Genomic DNA, 7,195 nt, shown 5'->3' with positions numbered 1-7,195 from the left:
TGAGAATAGTTTACTCAAACGAAGTATTATTCCGCATTGTTATTTACTGTTGTGGTTGCGTCTTTCCCATCAATTTTCACATGTGATTATATAACTTTCTGAATGTACACATATATTTTTAAATATATAAATATAATCTTATAAAAAAATATGTTCTAAATGGTTATTGTACATTTAAAATATATATTTCAATAATGTGCGATACAGGAGTCGAACAGTGCACATCTTCCTTCGCATCTATTAAATTGTCTAACGCCTTACCACTTAGCTAAGACTAAATTAGTGTACATCCATAGACATTTGAATATAAAGTACAAACCTAATTAACACCGTTATTATTAGTTATTTTATTATTATTAGTATAATTAATATTATAATAATTATTTTTATTATTTATTCTTATTATATAATTTTCTGGATGTATGCATATATCTACTCTATAAATTAATGTTTTTTTGTAACATGTCACACTCATTCAATTTTCCAAATATCATTTTGTAGTTATTTTGAATTAATTTATTTTTTTACATGTCATTTTATGGGTTTTTCTATTTTAATAAATTCCACATAATACTTTAATATAATAATTACAATAAATGTACTAATATATGAATATTAATTTCACTAATTGACAAGCCTCCTTATTTCAGAATTCTCAATTTAAAAGACAAAAAAATGAATTTGAAAAATTCATTATTTCTCTTATTTTCTTATAAATCCAAAGTTTTAAAATATTTAGACTTTCATATATATATATATATATATATATATATATATATATATATATATATATATATATATATATATATATATATATATATATATATATATATATATATATATATATGGTTAAGATCGGTTGAGAACTCAAAGTTTTCCGAGACCCCGAGAACTAAAAGTGGAGCGTTGAATCAAAAGTAATTTGTACATTTAAAATATATATTTCAATAATGTGCGATACAGGAGTCGAACAGTGCACATCTTCCTTCGCATCTATTAAATTGTCTAACGCCTTACCACTTAGCTAAGACTAACTTAGTGTACATCCATAGACATTTGAATATAAAGTACAAACCTAATTAACACCGTTATTATTAGTTATTTTATTATTATTAGTATAATTAATATTATAATAATTATTTTTATTATTTATTCTTATTATATAATTTTCTGGATGTATGCATATATCTACTCTATAAATTAATGTTTTTTTGTAACATGTCACACTCATTCAATTTTCCAAATATCATTTTGTAGTTATTTTGAATTAATTTATTTTTTTACATGTCATTTTATGGGTTTTTCTATTTTAATAAATTTCACATAATACTTTAATATAATAATTACAATAAATGTACTAATATATGAATATTAATTTCACTAATTGACAAGCCTCCTTATTTCAAAATTCTCAATTTAAAAGACAAAAAAATGAATTTGAAAAATTCATTATTTCTCTTATTTTCTTATAAATCCAAAGTTCTAAAATATTTAGACTTTCATATATATATATATATATATATATATATATATATATATATATATATATATATATATATATATATATATATATATATATGGTTAAGATCGGTTGAGAACTCAAAGTTTTTCGAGACCCCGAGAACTAAAAGTGGAGCGTTGAATCAAAAGTAATTTGTAAAGAACATGATCGTCATCTTACCAATCTCATTTAATGTTTAAGGACATGATCGTCATCTTGCCAATCTCAAAATTTCAGATGTATTTTTTTTTAAATAATTTTCGATTTTTTAAAAAAATGTAGAATGTTTTAATTTTTTTCAAAAAACATGAATTTTTCAAAAAAAAATGAAAAAAATAATAGTTTTTAAAAAGCTGTGTTTTTTTTTTCAAAAAAAATGCATTTTTTCCAGAAAAAAAAACTGTATTTTTTTTTTTTCAAAATAACTACATCTTTTTTTCAAAAAAACTACATTTTTTTTCTCAGAAAACTGCATTTTTTTCAAAAAAAAAATGCGAGTTTTATAAAAAAGTGCAATTTTTTCAAAATTGCAATTTTTTAACAAAAAAATCAACGTTTTTAGGTGCATAGATGCATATTTTTTCAAATGCATATATGCATATTTCTTATACTATAATATTTGTAGGTAATTATAAAAAATCTCATTTTTATTAATCAATCTATAAACATAATACAATCATTTTATTCGATAAAAAATAAAATATAAAAAAACTGCAAAGATTCATAGTGTTATCATTTCTTCATATAAATATTTTTCATATTTTCTTCAATTTATCACTTTTCACCTCTTCAATATTTTCCAAATATTCTTCAAAATCTACAGGAAAAAAAAATGATTAATGCAAGAACATGCACATGTATATATCATGGAAGATTCACATGTGATTATATAATGTGATATTTACATGTGATTGTATCTTTTAAGATGTAAATGTGAAATTCACAAGATAATTTTAAAGAATAATTAACGAAGAACAATTACACAAAATGCATGTGTTCATATAGACGTAATTCATATGTGATTAACATATAAATCACATGTAATTCACTTGTGATTTACATGTGAATCACATGTAATTGATATGTGATTCACTTGTGATTTACATGTGAATTACATGTGATTAATATGTGAAATACATGTGATTTACATGTGAATCACATATAATTCATATGTGATTAACTTGTGAATCACATGTAATTCATAGGTAATTCACTTGTAATTTACATGTGAATCACAAATTAATCAAATGTGAATTACATGTAATTCATATGTGAATTACACGTTATTTACATGTGAATCACATGTAATTCACTTGTGATTTACACGTGAATCACATGTAATTCATATCTACATGTGAATCACAAGTGAATCATATGTGATTAAAAAGTGAATCATATGTGAATTACATGTTATTTACATGTGAATCACATGTAATTCATATGTGATTCACTTGTGATTTGCATCACATATAAATTACATGTGAGTCACATGTAATTCATATGTAATTCACTTGTGATTTACATGTGAATCATATGTAAATTACATGTGAATCACATGTGATTCATATGTAAAGTTTGCAACCAAAATATTTCAACAAAATTATATTTTCATTTATATATTATACTAATGGATTAGTTTATTGGTCACCGAATCAGAAATCAATGATGGAACATAAAATATCCCAAAGATTAATTAAAATATACATCTTTCCTCAATGTAAAATGACCAAAATCCAAACGAAAATGACTGTTATACTTTGCTGAGGCATTTAATCTTATAGGAATTTTAATTTTTGGAGCATCAAGGTCAATATCAAGAGCAAATATGCAAATGCAAGAAGAAATACAGGAAATTAGCAAATTTTTTTTTGTAATAGTTTTATCAAAGAGCAAGATATTAGTTTCTCATATAAATAGTTGAATTTAGTAAAAGTCATCCAACTATACCTGCAAAGCAGTTGCTGTTTCATAAGCAACTTTAGGGCTAACAAAATTGTTCCTATTCATAAATTCTAGAAAATTGAAGGAATTACATTTTTTCAAGATTCTTCCATTCCAATGGAATGATACATTCTACAAGAAGAAATATAGGAAATTAGTAAATCTTTTTTTTTTTGTAATAGTTTTATCAAAGGGTAAGATATTAGTTTCTCATATATATAGTTGAATTTATTAAAATTCATCTAACTGTACCTGCAAAGCAGTTACTGTTTCATAAGCAACTTTAGGGCTAACAAAATTGTTCCTCTTCATAAATTCCAGAAAATGTAAGGAATTACATTTATTCAGGAATCGTCCATTCCAATGGAATGATACATTCCATTCCTTCTCCATCACACCAAGGTTGATCTCTTTGAGGTTTGCATAGATCCTACATGGAATTTTCTATACAATCTTTGTGATCATGTAGTATACACCCAAACAAGACCCAACTGCAACCATTGCCAAAGGGGTGTCTTTCATGATCTGATAAAGATAACACAAGCCTCAGATATAAGCATGTAAAATATAGAATTCCTTAAATCATGAACCACTTTTGGAAATATGAGATTAATTAATGAATATAGTAACCTACCAGGATAATACATGTGACTGCAACTCGAACATCAACTTCTCCATCTTTAGAAATAATATATTTCCTCACCAGCCAATATCCGAAACCAGCTCCAAACAAAATGTTCAAAACACAAGTTTCATTTTTGTTACGATATCGTCAAAATTTATACAAAATCAAATGTTTTAACAATTAATATAAAATGACACAAATAAAGTTTACTTGGAATCTGCCATAAAGGAGGAGGATGATGACACAACATATGAGATAAAATGAACTCGTTACAAACGTTTCTATTTACTCTGATGACTTGGAGTGATTATACAAATAAAAAAATTATTCTACTTGAAAATTAAAACTTTGTTTATAGATTTTTTTTTTCATCACAACATTTAAAAATATAGGTAGAGCTAAATTATATATATATATATATATATATATATATATATATATATATATATATATATATATATATCAATGAAGACAACATTTTCCAGTTCCCACACAAACTGCACACTCATCTGCATCTCCATCAATATTTCCTACTAAGTGTACAACATAATGTGTATTCACTATTGAATATTTGTATTAATATTAATATAAAATAGTTTGTCCATATGGGCTGTGTGAATTCACTGTTGAATATTAATATTAATATTATATTAAAAACAATTACTTGGAATTGAGAGACAAAACATATAGTCAAATACCATTGCATGTTTCTAACAAGGAAGCGCCCATCAAATAAATTGCTCTCTTGCCTCTTTCAACTTCTTCTTACCAATATTATTTGACAAAAAAAGATTATTAAATATTTGAGAAAGGAGGTCACAGACATTTAAAAATTTAGTTCTATATTAACTATTTACTAACACAAAGTTGGTTCATCACCAAGTCCAGACAAAAACCATCATTCTAACAAGTTCCTAATCTCTACTGATAATTCTAACATCAAATAGATATTACTAATTACCATGAAGCAGGAGGATCTTTTGTCGTAGCATATATATCATAAGAGCAAAAGATGAAGAAAGAAGAAGTAAATAAAATTAAAACATGTACCTATGGAGCATGTAATCCATTTAAATTGTATTATGAAAATTTATTTGTGGAAGACGACTAGTTTCCGACATTATATTCTATACTCAAAAGGCTGCAGTCTTCCACAAATAAAAATATCTCCTGCATTTCTCAATATATAACTAAAAAAATTCTTTAGAATCATAAATTGGAATTAAATCATCATTCATGAAGTCAAAGTGAAATTAACATGTGATATTTCTCATTCAGGCATTTCATCGAACATGTTGAGTGCAAACAAATATCTATATTTTTCAATAACGTAGGTGTCTATTTTTATACCTACAATCAACACAAGGATTTAACTCTTTTTAAAAACATATTGACTAAACAGGTTCAACTTAACGATTAGGCAGAAACAATTCATAAAGGTCAAACAAAGGTTAGGAATCAATAATAGAAACATATGATACCTAAATTTTGATCGACAAGGGATCATCTTCTTCGTTCAGGTCTTCAATCCACAATGGAGGCCGAGATGAAGTCGGCGATTACGGTGTACTCCGGGGAACGAATTGATGGAGGATAAACCATTCAAAATCGAAGCATCTTCAGTGGGGTTTTTTCTATGAAGAACGTGAGATCAAGGCGTTTAGCAACAATGAAACTTCGATCGTTTGGGGATTTCAGATTTCATGTAGATTGATGATCGATGATGATAGTTTGATCGATTAGGATATGGAAATCGATCGTTTATCTTCATCGTATTCGTGTGAGTAGAAGCAGTTTCAGAATCGAAAGCATGGAATTGGATGAAGGATTAGAGGCAATTCGACGGAGGTAAGTCATCAGTGGATGGATTGTAGGTTTGAGCCAGAGAGGAAAATAGGGAGGAGAGAGAGATGAAAATTTATTTTATCAAATATTAGATTTAAGAAATCATTAAGTATACTTTTATTCCTATAATACCCCTGACTGAATTAATTAAGATACCCCTCCTTTCTTTTTTGTCTACTTATTTACAAAAATGTCACCTTACATCTCGACCATTCATTTTTTTGATCCAACGTTCCACCTTTAGTTCTTGGGTTCTCGGGAAACTTTGAGTTCTCAAATGATCCTTCCTATCTCTCTCTCTCTCTCTCTCTCTCTATATATATATATATATATATATATATATATATATATACACACACACACACATACGTGACCAAGTTTTACCATCTTAACCGACTAAACTGGTAAAAGTGCAAATATTAACACAATTTTTTGGCTTTATTCAACAAAAAAAATTATTTATTTTTACTTTTTTTCTACGGATTTAACTTAAATGTAGTGATTTTTACTAATATAAAGTCTAAAAAAAATTGTGATCTCAAAGTTTTTTTTATGTATTTTTAGGGTTTCTAGAGTTTTAGAGTTTTCAATTTTCCATAAAAGATATATATATATATATATATATATATATATATATATATATATATATATATATATATATATATATATTGAAATTTTCTTTTTAAATATTATTTTTGTCATTTAACTAATCCAAAAAAATAAAATAAAAACCATTTTTTAAATATACGTGAAATATTGTAATAGAATGTTACACTATAAATATAAAAAAAAATATTAGATTATTAAAATATTCTAGTACAATATTAGACTATAAATATTCAAAGCATTCTAGTAAAATATTTGAATATTCTAACAATTACAACAATTTTAATAGAATATTAGAATATTTTAACATATCTAACAATGTAGTTGAATAGTAGATTATTGGGAATATGAAAAAAAATGCCCTACGAACTTTCTAGGATTTACTCGTTGAGTCCCTAAAGTTTTTGTCGGGCTTTATGGTTCCCTAAACTAGGATATGATATGCTCTTTTAGTCCTTGTCAAGCTGTAATAGCCAATTCAGTGACATTTTAGACCAAAAAAGTCACATTATGCCCCTATAAAGCCCAAAAAATAAGTTTAGGGATCATTTCGAACCAAAAAAGCTCTCCTTTTCTTCTAAAGCCTCAATTCGAAGAAAAAAAGAGATTGACTCTCGTTTTCTCTATGAACCTCATCAAACCCACACATCCTTGCAGATCGAAGGGAGAAGGAGAGG

The sequence above is a fragment of the Lactuca serriola genome, chromosome 2 (assembly GCF_051521515.1).
Source record: "Lactuca serriola cultivar US96UC23 chromosome 2, Lser_US96UC23_V15, whole genome shotgun sequence".
NCBI classification, from domain to species: Eukaryota; Viridiplantae; Streptophyta; class Magnoliopsida; order Asterales; family Asteraceae; genus Lactuca; species Lactuca serriola.
The sequence above is the reverse complement of the archived record's forward strand: the minus strand, read 5'-3'. Positions refer to the sequence as shown.